Here is a 13458-nt window from a genome sequence, read left to right on the forward strand (position 1 = left end):
CACCAATAACTGACTGGGTAAATGTTTCAGTAATATCAGAGTAAGGTTGGATAAATCTGTGTCCCAGACACAGACGTAGAGAATAGATGTGATATTCATGGCTATGTTTCTTTTCCCTCAGGCCCCGCTGGGTCGCAAAAATGTTATTTTGCCCAGTTACTACACACTGATACTGACACGGATACTGATACTTATGTCGACCATAATGTTTCCTGATTAGATCCAATATTGGCAAGGAGCATTCAGTACATGATTGTGGATATTAAGGACATATTAAAATCACTGAAGACCCTGCTGTTCCTGACAAAGGGGTCTATATGTATGTATATATAGATATATAATGAAAGCTGATGTAACGTTCCTCCATCTCTGTTTGAGAAAGTCTGGGCCAGCTCGACAAGATGGTTTCAAATCCCCAAAAGGATTCTGGTTGTTTATTCATTTCCCGCCGCGGACAGAATAAAGTGGGAGTCACCCCCTGTTCTGCACGGGGCCCTGTCACAAATCCAGCGGATCGTATGCAGGAAGCTACATTATTTCTAGTTATGTAACCACGGGTACATTACTTAGACCTGCCATTACATGTGCATGGGTGAGTAGTAGTATTCAAGAATTGGTCGAATACCTTGTCATCCGATATAGATACCCTGGAGAGATGGGATACTCCTTACGTTGTATCATATCAAGGACACTGCAGCATACTTACGTGAGACTGCAAGGGATATAGGACTCTTGAGTTCACGGGCCAATTTCATGGCAGTGTCGAATAGGAGGGCATTGTGGATTCACCAAGAGAATGCTGATGCTGACTCCAAGAAGAAAGGGAGTCTCTTCCCTATGAAGGTGAAGCCTTGTTTGGTGACTGCCTAGTTAATTTGATCTCGGCAGCTCCCGCAGGTAAGTCAACCTTCTTGCCCTATGTTCCCTCCCAACGGATGAAGACGCATCATTCTCTGATGCAGTCATTTCGGCCCAATAGATATGCAAGAAGTTAAGATTCCCCTTTCTTTGCAGGTAGAGGAAGGAGAAGAGAGAAGAGGTCTGCATCCTCTTCAAGATCGCAGGAGCAGAGATCATCCTCTGCTTCTGCCAAATCCACTGCATGACGCTGGGGCTCTCTTGCAGGAGCCCGCACCAGTGGGGGCACGTCTAAAACTCTTCAGTCAGTTCTGGATTCATTCGGACATGGACTCGTGTGTTTTACAAATAGTGTCCCAAGGGTACAAACTGGGATTTCAAGATGTTCCCCCTCACCGATTGTTCAAACATTAAGTTACTGTGCTATTCCTGGGTTATATAGCGCTGGGGTATGTGCTGGCATACTCTCTCTCTGTCTCTCCAAAGGGCCTTGTGGGGAAATTGTCTTCAGTATTGGCAAGGAAAAGCTGTCTTGTACCTTTGCATTTTTCTCCCAAACGAAGGACACTAGAAAGAAAATTTTAAAGCCTCCTGTTAGGCCATCATCTACACGACATAGCCCTGAATTTTCCAATGCGTAGCTCTTTGCAAAAGAGAGATATTGGCAAGGAAAAGCTGTCTTGTACCTTTGCATTTTTCTCCCAAACGAAGGACACTAGAAAGAGAATTTTAAAGCCTCCTGTTAGGCCATCATCTACACGACATAGCCCTGAATTTTCCAATGCGCAGCTCTTTGCAAAAGAGAGATATTGGCAAGGAAAAGCTGTCTTGTACCATTGCATTTTTCTCCCAAACGAAGGACACTAGAAAGAAAATTTTAAAGCCTCCTGTTAGGCCATCATCTACACGACATAGCCCTGAATTTTCCAATGCGCAGCTCTTTGCAAAAGAGAGATATTGGCAAGGAAAAGCTGTCTTGTACCTTTGCATTTTTCTCCCAAACGAAGGACACTAGAAAGAAAATTTTAAAGCCTCCTGTTAGGCCATCATCTACACGACATAGCCCTGAATTTTCCAATGCGCAGCTCTTTGCAAAAGAGAGATATTGGCAAGGAAAAGCTGTCTTGTACCATTGCATTTTTCTCCCAAACGAAGGACACTAGAAAGAAAATTTTAAAGCCTCCTGTTAGGCCATCATCTACACGACATAGCCCTAAATTTTCCAATGCGTAGCTCTTTGCAAAAGAGAGATATTGGCAAGGAAAAGCTGTCTTGTACCTTTGCATTTTTCTCCCAAACGAAGGACACTAGAAAGAAAATTTTAAAGCCTCCTGTTAGGCCATCATCTACACGACATAGCCCTGAATTTTCCAATGCGCAGCTCTTTGCAAAAGAGAGATATTGGCAAGGAAAAGCTGTCTTGTACCTTTGCATTTTTCTCCCAAACGAAGGTCACTAGAAAGAAAATTTTAAAGCCTCCTGTTAGGCCATCATCTACACGACATAGCCCTGAATTTTCCAATGCGTAGCTCTTTGCAAAAGAGAGATATTGGCAAGGAAAAGCTGTCTTGTACCTTTGCATTTTTCTCCCAAACGAAGGACACTAGAAAGAAAATTTTAAAGCCTCCTGTTAGGCCATCATCTACACGACATAGCCCTGAATTTTCCAATGCGCAGCTCTTTGCAAAAGAGAGATATTGGCAAGGAAAAGCTGTCTTGTACCATTGCATTTTTCTCCCAAACGAAGGACACTAGAAAGAACATTTTAAAGCCTCCTGTTAGGCCATCATCTACACGACATAGCCCTGAATTTTCCAATGCGCAGCTCTTTGCAAAAGAGAGATATTGGCAAGGAAAAGCTGTCTTGTACCTTTGCATTTTTCTCCCAAACGAAGGTCACTAGAAAGAAAATTTTAAAGCCTCCTGTTAGGCCATCATCTACACGACATAGCCCTGAATTTTCCAATGCGTAGCTCTTTGCAAAAGAGAGATATTGGCAAGGAAAAGCTGTCTTGTACCTTTGCATTTTTCTCCCAAACGAAGGACACTAGAAAGAAAATTTTAAAGCCTCCTGTTAGGCCATCATCTACACGACATAGCCCTGAATTTTCCAATGCGCAGCTCTTTGCAAAAGAGAGATATTGGCAAGGAAAAGCTGTCTTGTACCTTTGCATTTTTCTCCCAAACGAAGGACACTAGAAAGAAAATTTTAAAGCCTCCTGTTAGGCCATCATCTACACGACATAGCCCTGAATTTTCCAATACTTGACTGCATAATTTGTGTTTCCCCTGGTCGGCTCTCATATAATTCAGATCTCTTTGTCTCAGGTCTCTCTCCAGCCTAGTTTGCTGTCTGTTTCCACTTCTCTTTTCTTGAGCCGCTCCCTTCTATGCCCTTGCGCACTATCCTGACTTCTCCCGTCTGCTTACTTTGTGCCTTCCAACGCACAATGCGAACTACAGGTAGTGCTGCAGGGCCCACACCCTTTTATTTGCCTTACAGAGCAGCTCTGGAGCTGTTACAGTGCCCAGCTGCTGCAAGAAATCAGCTTGAATGCTTCAGGGGCTGGGGCATAGCCAACATGAGCCCCACACCGAATGAGGGTGCAGGTGTTTAATGCGAACTAGGGGTCATCCAAGCGCCGCAAAAGGCCGCCATGCCCTGCACGCCCCTTTTCTCTTTTCATATGCAGATGAGGGTTGAAGCCAACTTTGACCCACTGCTTGGATGACATCACCATATGCAAATCCATCTGCTGCAGGCCTTCCCCCAGGAATGCTTGTACTAGTTGTTGCATTTGGTTTGTTGTTTGGGGGTGCTTCAGTATTAGGCAGCCTTCTGCCCTCCCATGTTCATCTGAAAATATGTGTTCTCCCTGCAGTTGTTGTCCCCAGATGAGAGTTCCCTTGTGCTGCCTCAGTTGAATCTCCTTTACTTGACAGAGATGTGCCTGAGCAGCGGCCCTCCCCAGCCCTATCCCAAATCATACTTATTTTGCATAGGAGATACCATGGTCATGAAGATTGTTCTCCCAGGGTGAGGTTCATTCATTGCATTCTGGGTATGCTGACCCCTGTGATTTCCCCAAATGTGGGAAACTCGACTGCATTATTTGTGGTAGAGGGGGACTATGTTTGTGCTTTCCTCTGGTCAGCTCTGGTAAAAGTCAGATTTATTTGTCTCAGATCTTCCTCTAGCCTTGTTCCTCTTTCAAGAGTTCCCTTGTGCTGCCTCAGTTGGATCTCCTTCACTTGACAGGGGGGTGCCCGAGCAGCGACCCTCCCCAGCTCTAGCCCAACTCCTACTTACCTGCCAGGTGAGATACTATGATCATGAAGGTGCTTCTCCCAGGGCAAGGCTCACCCATTGCACTCTGGGTGTGCTGCTCCTGCAATTTCCCCAAATGTGGGACACTTGACTGCATAATTTGTGTTTCCCCTGGTCGGCTCTCGTATAATTCAGATCTCTTTGTCTCAGGTCTCTCTCCAGCCTAGTTTGCTGTCTGTTTCCACTTCTCTTTTCTTGAGCCGCTCCCTTCTATGCCCTTGCGCACTATCCTGACTTCTCCCGTCTGCTTACTTTGTGCCTTCCAATGCACAATGCAAACTACAGGTAGTGCTGCAGGGCCCACACCCTTTTACTTGCCTTACAGAGCAGCTCTGGAGCTGTTACAGTGCCCAGCTGCTGTAAGAAATCAGCTTGAATGCTTCAGGGGCTGGGGCATAGCCAACATGAGCCCCACACCGAAGGAGGGTGGAGGTGTTTAATGCGAACTAGGGGTCATCCAAGCGCCGCAAAAGGCCGCCATGCCCTGCACGCCCCTTTTCTCTTTTTTGATATGCAGACGAGGGTTGAAGCCAACTTTGACCCACTGCTTGGATGGCATTACCATATGCAAATCAATCTGCTGCAGGCCTTCCCCCAGGAATGCTTGCACTAGTTGTTGCATTTGGTTTGTTGTTTGGGGGTGCTTCAGTATTAGGCAGCCTTCTGCCCTCCCATGTTCATCTGAAAATATGTGTTCTCCCTGCAGTTGTTGTCCCCAGATGAGAGTTCCCTTGTGCTGCCTCAGTTGAATCTCCTTTACTTGACAGAGATGTGCCTGAGCAGCGGCCCTCCCCAGCCCTATCCCAAATCATACTTATTTTGCATAGGAGATACCATGGTCATGAAGATTGTTCTCCCAGGGTGAGGTTCATTCATTGCATTCTGGGTATGCTGACCCCTGTGATTTCCCCAAATGTGGGAAACTCGACTGCATTATTTGTGGTAGTGGGGGACTGTGTTTGTGCTTTCTTCTGGTCAACTCTGGTAAAAGTCAGATTTCTTTGTCTCAGATCTTCCTCTAGCCTTGTTCTTCTTTCGAGAGTTCCCTTGTGCTGCCTCAGTTGGATCTCCTTCACTTGACAGGGGGGTGCACGAGCAGCGACCCTCCCCAGCTCTAGCCCAACTCCTATTTACCTGCCAGGTGAGATACTATGATCAGGAAGGTGCTTCTCCCAGGGCAAGGCTCACCCATTGCACTTTGGGTGTGCTGCTCCTGCGATTTCCCCAAATGTGGGACACTTGACTGCATAATTTGTGTTTCCTCTGGTCGGCTCTCATATAATTCAGATCTCTTTGTCTCAGGTCTTTCTCCAGCCTAGTTTGCTGTCTGTTTCCACTTCTCTTTTCTTGAGCCGCTCCCTTCTATGCCCTTGCGCACTATCCTGACCTCTCCCGTCTGCTTACTTTGTGCCTTCCACCGCACAATGCATACTACAGGTAGTGCTGCAGGGCCCACACCCTTTTACATGCTTTACAGAGCAGCTCTGGAGCTGTTACAGTGCCCAGCTGCTGCAAGAAATCATCTTGAATGCTTCAGGGGCTGGGGCATAGCCAACATGAGCCCCACACCGAAGGATGGTGGAGATGTTTAATGCGAATTAGGGGTCATCCAAGCGCCACAAAAGGACGCCATGCCCTGCACATCCCTTTTTTCTTTTCATATGCAGACGAGGGTTGAAGCCAACTTTGACCAACTGCTTGGATGACATCACCATATGCAAATCCATCTGCTGCAGGCCTTCCCCCAGGAATGCTTGCACTAGTTGTTGCATTTGGTTTGTTGTTTGGGGGTGCTTCAGTATTAGGCAGCCTTCTGCCCTCCCATGTTCATCTGAAAATATGTGTTCTCCCTGCAGTTGTTGTCCCCAGATGAGAGTTCCCTTGTGCTGCCTCAGTTGAATCTCCTTTACTTGACAGAGATGTGCCTGAGCAGCGGCCCTCCCCAGCCCTATCCCAAATCATACTTATTTTGCATAGGAGATACCATGGTCATGAAGATTGTTCTCCCAGGGTGAGGTTCATTCATTGCATTCTGGGTATGCTGACCCCTGTGATTTCACCAAATGTGGGAAACTCAACTGCATTATTTGTGGTAGTGGGGGACTGTGTTTGTGCTTTCTTCTGGTCAACTCTGGTAAAAATCAGATTTCTTTGTCTCAGATCTTCCTCTAGCCTTGTTCCTCTTTCGAGAGTTCCCTTGTGCTGCCTCAGTTGGATCTCCTTCACTTGACAGGGGGGTACCCGAGCAGCGACCCTTCGCAGCTCTAGCCCAACTCCTACTTACCTGCCAGGTGAGATACTATGATCATGTAGGTGCTTCTCCCAGGGCAAGGCTCACCCATTGCACTCTGGGTGTGCTGCCCCTGTGATTTCCCCAAATGTGGGAAACTTGACTGCATAATTTGTGTTTCCCCTGGTCGGCTCTCGTATAATTCAGATCTCTTTATCTCAGGTCTCTCTCCAGCCTAGTTTGCTGTCTGTTTCCACTTCTCTTTTCTTGAGCCGCTCCCTTCTATGCCCTTGCGCACTATCCTGACATCTCCCGTCTGCTTACTTGTGCCTTCCAACGCACAATGCATACTACAGGTAGTGCTGCAGGGCCCACACCCTTTTACATGCCTTACAGAACAGCTCTGGAGCTGTTACAGTGCCCAGCTGCTGCAAGAAATCATCTTGAATGCTTCAGGGGCTGGGGCATAGCCAACATGAGACCCACACCGAAGGAGGGTGGAGATGTTTAATGTGAATTAGGGGTCATCCAAGCGCCACAAAAGGACGCCATGCCCTGCACATCCCTTTTTTCTTTTCATATGCAGACGAGGGTTGAAGCCAACTTTGACCCACTGCTTGGATGACATCACCATATGCAAATCCATCTGCTGTAGGCCTTCCCCCAGGAATGCTTGTACTAGTTGTTGCATTTGGTTTGTTGTTTGGGGGTGCTTCAGTATTAGGCAGCCTTCTGCCCTCCCATGTTCATCTGAAAATATGTGTTCTCCCAGCAGTTGTTGTCCCCAGATGAGAGTTCCCTTGTGCTGCCTCAGTTGAATCTCCTTTACTTGACAGAGATGTGCCTGAGCAGCGGCCCTCCCCAGCTCTATCCCAAATCATACTTATTTTGCATAGGAGATACCATGGTCATGAAGATTGTTCTCCCAGGGTGAGGTTCATTCATTGCATTCTGGGTATGCTGACTCCTATGATTTCCCCAAATGTGGGAAACTCGACTGCATTATTTGTGGTAGTGGGGGACTGTGTTTGTGCTTTCCTCTGGTCAGCTCTGGTAAAAGTCAGATTTATTTGTCTCAGATCTTCCTCTAGCCTTGTTCTTCTTTCGAGAGTTCCCTTGTGCTGCCTCAGTTGGATCTCCTTCACTTGACAGGGGGGTGCCCGAGCATCGACCCTCCCCAGCTCAAGCCCAACTCCTACTTACCTGCCAGGTGAGATACTATGATCATGAAGGTGCTTCTCCCAGGGCAAGGCTCACCCATTGCACTCTGGGTGTGCTGCTCCTGCGATTTCCCCAAATGTGGGAAACTTGACTGCATAATTTGTTTTCTTTCAAAAATCCACTTAATTTTCTTTACCCTATTATTAAAATGGTAATTGACAAAAACAAACTACATTGTCACCAGAAGAGCAATACAAAATGTACAAGTGATATATTAAAATCATCTTTCCAGCTTGAATTTCAATGATGCATTAGGGCAACGATTTTGTGAGAAACATCTTCACCCTTAAATAAAGATTTTCTTAATTCCTTACCTGTGTGATAATTAGATATCACCTTGTTTTCGCATTAAACAGACTTCCACATGAGAAAACAGCAAGGATGCAGTGGCGTTAATGTTTCCTGGTGTCAACTTGTATTATTTCAGTAGACATTGAAATGAGGATGCATCTTGCTGCCTTTCCAATGAAGCAAGTTTAATTTAGTAATAGGTGAAAAACCATCCTTACAAAGGTGTTAATCAGAGACTTGGCTTTGTGGACACTTTTCAGAGAACAAATTTGTTAGCATAAAAATAAAGCCAGAAAATGAAGAGCTGTTTAATCACTCAATTGGATTTTTCTGCCAGCATATTTTTTTTCTCTGCAAACCACTGCTAAATTGTGCTTCCTAGCTGTTTTTATAAAATCAATGAATCAAATCTAACTCTGATTACATCAGAGAAGGCCAGGTACCCTACACAATAAGATGGGGTTTGAAATTTTGACTTGTCTACTTAAATATCACCAAAATCTGATCACAAGGTCAATTACGTCCCTGGGTGGGATTGAACCACCAACCTTTTGGTTAACAGCCGTACACACTAACTGATTGCGCCACAGAGACACTTTGCAAAAGTACAAACTGACAAATGCTAATAAGCATTCATCTAAAACGTTTCCTAGAAAAACTTAAAAAAGTCAATAATCTGGAGAGTTTTTGTAAGATGTTTCTTCCATCAACCAACGAAGAAACACATTGGTACTTTCCCATGATGAGTGAGTGCTTCAGGATCTCTTGCACTTACATGTGCAGCAGAGTACAGCAATGGAAGCATGCTGGGCCCATAACCCAGAGGTAGGCAGATTGAAAATATCCTCTGCTATATGCTTTTTTTTTGTTAATTAAAGTAATCAAAAAACTGGGATTGATATTTTGGCTCTTTTATTTTTACTTAAAGTACAATAACTTTTACCATTTTAATTTGTTTTAATAGTATATTGACAGTATTGTTTTCTTTCAAAAATCCACTTAATTTTCTTTACCCTATTATTAAAATGGTAATTGACAAAAACAAACTACATTGTCACCAGAAGAGCAATACAAAATGTACAAGTGATATATTAAAATCATCTTTCCAGCTTGAATTTCAATGATGCATTGGGGCAACGATTTTGTGAGAAACATCTTCACCCTTAAATAAAGATTTACTTAATTCCTTACCTGTGTGCTAATTAGATATCACCTTGTTTTCACATTAAACAGACTTCCACATGAGAAAGCAGCAAGGATGCAGTGGCGTTAATGTTTCCTGGTGTCAACCTGTATTATTTCAGTAGACATTGAAATGAGGATGCATCTTGCTGCCTTTCCAATGAAGCAAGTTTAATTTAGTAATAGGTGAAAAACCATCCCTACAAAGGTGTTAATCAGAGACTTGGCTTTGTGGACACTTTTCAGAGAACAAATTTGTTAGCATAAAAATAAACCAGAAAATGAAGAGCTGTTTAATCACTCAATTGGATTTTTTTGCCAGCATATTTTTTTTCTCTGCAACCCACTGCTAAATTGTGCTTCCTAGCTGTTTTTTATAAAATCACTGAATCAAATCTAACTCTGATAACATCAGAGAAGGCCAGGTACCCTACACAATAAGAGGGGGTTTGAAATTTTGACTTGTCTACTTAAAGATTACCAAAATCTGAACACAAGGTCAATTACGTCCCTGGGTGGGATTGAACCACCAACCTTTTGGTTAATAGCCTTACACACTAACCAATTGCACCACAGAGACACTTTGCAAAAGTACATACTGACAAAATCTAATAAGCATTCATCTAGAACGTTTCCTAGAAAAACTTTAAAAAGTCAATAATCTGGAGAGTTTTTGTAAGATGTTTCTTCCATCAACCAATGAAGAAACACATTGGTACTTTCCCATGATGAGTGAGTGCTTCAGGATCTTTTGCACTTACATGTGCAGCAGAGTACTGCAATGGAAGCATGCTGGGCCCATAACCCAGAGGTAGGCAGATTGAAACTATCCTTTGCTATATGCATTTTTTTTGTTAATTAAAGTAATCCAAAACTGGGATTGATATTTTGGCTCTTTTATTTTTACTTAAAGTACAATAACTTTTACCATTTTAATTTGTTTTGATAGTATATTGACAGTATTGTTTTCTTTCAAAAATCCACTTAATTTTCTTTACCCTATTATTAAAATGGTAATTGACAAAAACAAACTACATTGTCACCAGAAGAGCAATACAAAATGTACAAGTGATATATTAAAATCATCTTTCCAGCTTGAATTTCAATGATGCATTGGGGCAACGATTTTGTGAGAAACATCTTCACCCTTAAATAAAGATTTTCTTAATTCCTTACCTGTGTGCTAATTAGATATCACCTTGTTTTCACATTAAACAGACTTCCACATGAGAAAGCAGCAAGGATGCAGTGGCGTTAATGTTTCCTGGTGTCAACCTGTATTATTTCAGTAGACATTGAAATGAGGATGCATCTTGCTGCCTTTCCAATGAAGCAAGTTTAATTTAGTAATAGGTGAAAAACCATCCCTACAAAGGTGTTAATCAGAGACTTGGCTTTGTGGACACTTTTCAGAGAACAAATTTGTTAGCATAAAAATAAACCAGAAAATGAAGAGCTGTTTAATCACTCAATTGGATTTTTTTGCCAGCATATTTTTTTTTTCTCTGCAACCCACTGCTAAATTGTGCTTCCTAGCTGTTTTTTTTATAAAATCACTGAATCAAATCTAACTCTGATAACATCAGAGAAGGCCAGGTACCCTACACAATAAGAGGGGGTTTGAAATTTTGACTTGTCTACTTAAAGATCACCAAAATCTGAACACAAGGTCAATTACGTCCCTGGGTGGGATTGAACCACCAACCTTTTGGTTAATAGCCTTACACACTAACCAATTGCGCCACAGAGACACTTTGCCAAAGTACATACTGACAAAATCTAATAAGCATTCATCTAGAACGTTTCCTAGAAAAACTTTAAAAAGTCAATAATCTGGAGAGTTTTTGTAAGATGTTTCTTCCATCAACCAATGAAGAAACACATTGGTACTTTCCCATGATGAGTGAGTGCTTCAGGATCTTTTGCACTTACATGTGCAGCAGAGTACTGCAATGGAAGCATGCTGGGCCCATAACCCAGAGGTAGGCAGATTGAAACTATCCTTTGCTATATGCATTTTTTTTGTTAATTAAAGTAATCCAAAACTGGGATTGATATTTTGGCTCTTTTATTTTTACTTAAAGTACAATAACTTTTACCATTTTAATTTGTTTTGACAGTATATTGACAGTATTGTTTTCTTTCAAAAATCCACTTAATTTTCTTTACCCTATTATTAAAATGGTAATTGACAAAAACAAACTACATTGTCACCAGAAGAGCAATACAAAATGTACAAGTGATATATTAAAATCATCTTTCCAGCTTGAATTTCAATGATGCATTAGGGCAACGATTTTGTGAGAAACATCTTCACCCTTAAATAAAGATTTTCTTAATTCCTTACCTGTGTGATAATTAGATATCACCTTGTTTTCACATTAAACAGACTTCCACATGAGAAAGCAGCAAGGATGCAGTGGCGTTAATGTTTCCTGGTGTCAACTTGTATTATTTCAGTAGACATTGAAATGAGGATGCATCTTGCTGCCTTTCCAATGAAGCAAGTTTAATTTAGTAATAGGTGAAAAACCATCCTTACAAAGGTGTTAATCAGAGACTTGGCTTTGTGGACACTTTTCAGAGAACAAATTTGTTAGCATAAAAATAAAGCCAGAAAATGAAGACCTGTTTAATCACTCAATTGGATTTTTCTGCCAGCATATTTTTTTTTCTCTGCAAACCACTGCTAAATTGTGCTTCCTAGCTGTTTTTATAAAATCAATGAATCAAATCTAACTCTGATTACATCAGAGAAGGCCAGGTACCCTACACAATAAGATGGGGTTTGAAATTTTGACTTGTCTACTTAAATATCACCAAAATCTGATCACAAGGTCAATTACGTCCCTGGGTGGGATTGAACCACCAACCTTTTGGTTAATAGCCTTATACACTAACCAATTGCGCCACAGAGACACTTTGCAAAAGTACATACTGACAAAGGCTAATAAGCATTCATCTAGAACGTTTCCTAGAAAAACTTTAAAAAGTCAATAATCTGGAGAGTTTTTGTAAGATGTTTCTTACATCAACCAATGAAGAAACACATTGGTACTTTCCCATGATGAGTGAGTGCTTCAGGATCTCTTGCACTTACATGTGCAGCAGAGTACTGCAATGGAAGCATGCTGGGCCCATAACCCAGAGGTAGGCAGATTGAAACTATCCTTTGCTATATGCATTTTTTTTGTTAATTAAAGTAATCCAAAACTGGGATTGATATTTTGGCTCTTTTATTTTTACTTAAAGTACAATAACTTTTACCATTTTAATTTGTTTTGATAGTATATTGACAGTATTGTTTTCTTTCAAAAATCCACTTAATTTTCTTTACCCTATTATTAAAAAAAATGGTAATTGACAAAAACAAACTACATTGTCACCAGAAGAGCAATACAAAATGTACAAGTGATATATTAAAATCATCTTTCCAGCTTGAATTTCAATGATGCATTGGGGCAACGATTTTGTGAGAAACATCTTCACCCTTAAATAAAGATTTTCTTAATTCCTTACCTGTGTGCTAATTAGATATCACCTTGTTTTCACATTAAACAGACTTCCACATGAGAAAGCAGCAAGGATGCAGTGGCGTTAATGTTTCCTGGTGTCAACCTGTATTATTTCAGTAGACATTGAAATGAGGATGCATCTTGCTGCCTTTCCAATGAAGCAAGTTTAATTTAGTAATAGGTGAAAAACCATCCCTACAAAGGTGTTAATCAGAGACTTGGCTTTGTGGACACTTTTCAGAGAACAAATTTGTTAGCATAAAAATAAAGCCAGAAAATGAAGAGCTGTTTAATCACTCAATTGTATTTTTTTGCCAGCATATTTTTTTTATCTGCAACCCACTGCTAAATTGTGCTTCCTAGCTGTTTTTAATAAAATCACTGAATCAAATCTAACTCTGATTACATCAGAGAAGGCCAGGTAACCTACACAATAAGAGGGGGTTTGAAATTTTGACTTGTCTACTTAAATATCACCAAAATCTGATCACAAGGTCAATTACATTCCTGGGTGGGATTGAACCACCAACCTTTTGTTAATAGCCTTACACACTAACCAATTGCGCCACAGAGACACTTTGCAAAAGTACATACTGACAAAGGCTAATAAGCATTCATCTAGAACGTTTCCTAGAAAAACTTTAAAAAGTCAATAATCTGGAGAGTTTTTGTAAGATGTTTCTTCCATCAACCAACGAAGAAACACATTGGTACTTTCCCATGATGAGTGAGTGCTTCAGGATCTCTTGCACTTACATGTGCAGCAGAGTACTGCAATGGAAGCATGCTGGGCCCATAACCCAGAGGTAGGCAGATTGAAATTATCCTTTGCT

The 13458-nt window shown here is 41.8% G+C and overlaps 8 non-coding genes across 8 annotated transcripts; all 8 read left to right on the plus strand.

Annotated features, from left to right (window-relative positions):
- Window positions 1-3844: 3844 nt before the first annotated feature.
- LOC135041086 (U1 spliceosomal RNA) lies at window positions 3845-4008 on the plus strand. The gene has a single exon (XR_010234810.1). It is a non-coding gene; the product is annotated as a U1 spliceosomal RNA (small nuclear RNA).
- A 152-nt stretch (window positions 4009-4160) lies between these two features.
- On the plus strand, window positions 4161-4323 carry LOC135041101 (U1 spliceosomal RNA). Its single transcript, XR_010234825.1, has one exon. It is a non-coding gene; the product is annotated as a U1 spliceosomal RNA (small nuclear RNA).
- Window positions 4324-4996: 673 nt separating this feature from the next.
- On the plus strand, window positions 4997-5160 carry LOC135041078 (U1 spliceosomal RNA). The gene has a single exon (XR_010234803.1). It is a non-coding gene; the product is annotated as a U1 spliceosomal RNA (small nuclear RNA).
- A 152-nt stretch (window positions 5161-5312) lies between these two features.
- LOC135041104 (U1 spliceosomal RNA) lies at window positions 5313-5475 on the plus strand. Its single transcript, XR_010234828.1, has one exon. It is a non-coding gene; the product is annotated as a U1 spliceosomal RNA (small nuclear RNA).
- A 671-nt stretch (window positions 5476-6146) lies between these two features.
- LOC135041087 (U1 spliceosomal RNA) lies at window positions 6147-6310 on the plus strand. The gene has a single exon (XR_010234811.1). It is a non-coding gene; the product is annotated as a U1 spliceosomal RNA (small nuclear RNA).
- A 152-nt stretch (window positions 6311-6462) lies between these two features.
- On the plus strand, window positions 6463-6625 carry LOC135041105 (U1 spliceosomal RNA). The gene has a single exon (XR_010234829.1). It is a non-coding gene; the product is annotated as a U1 spliceosomal RNA (small nuclear RNA).
- A 670-nt stretch (window positions 6626-7295) lies between these two features.
- On the plus strand, window positions 7296-7459 carry LOC135041079 (U1 spliceosomal RNA). Its single transcript, XR_010234804.1, has one exon. It is a non-coding gene; the product is annotated as a U1 spliceosomal RNA (small nuclear RNA).
- Window positions 7460-7611: 152 nt separating this feature from the next.
- On the plus strand, window positions 7612-7770 carry LOC135041102 (U1 spliceosomal RNA). The gene has a single exon (XR_010234826.1). It is a non-coding gene; the product is annotated as a U1 spliceosomal RNA (small nuclear RNA).
- The last annotated feature ends 5688 nt before the right edge of the window (window positions 7771-13458 follow it).

The sequence above is a fragment of the Pseudophryne corroboree genome, unplaced genomic scaffold, assembly GCF_028390025.1.
Source record: "Pseudophryne corroboree isolate aPseCor3 unplaced genomic scaffold, aPseCor3.hap2 scaffold_791, whole genome shotgun sequence".
Classification (NCBI taxonomy): domain Eukaryota; kingdom Metazoa; phylum Chordata; class Amphibia; order Anura; family Myobatrachidae; genus Pseudophryne; species Pseudophryne corroboree.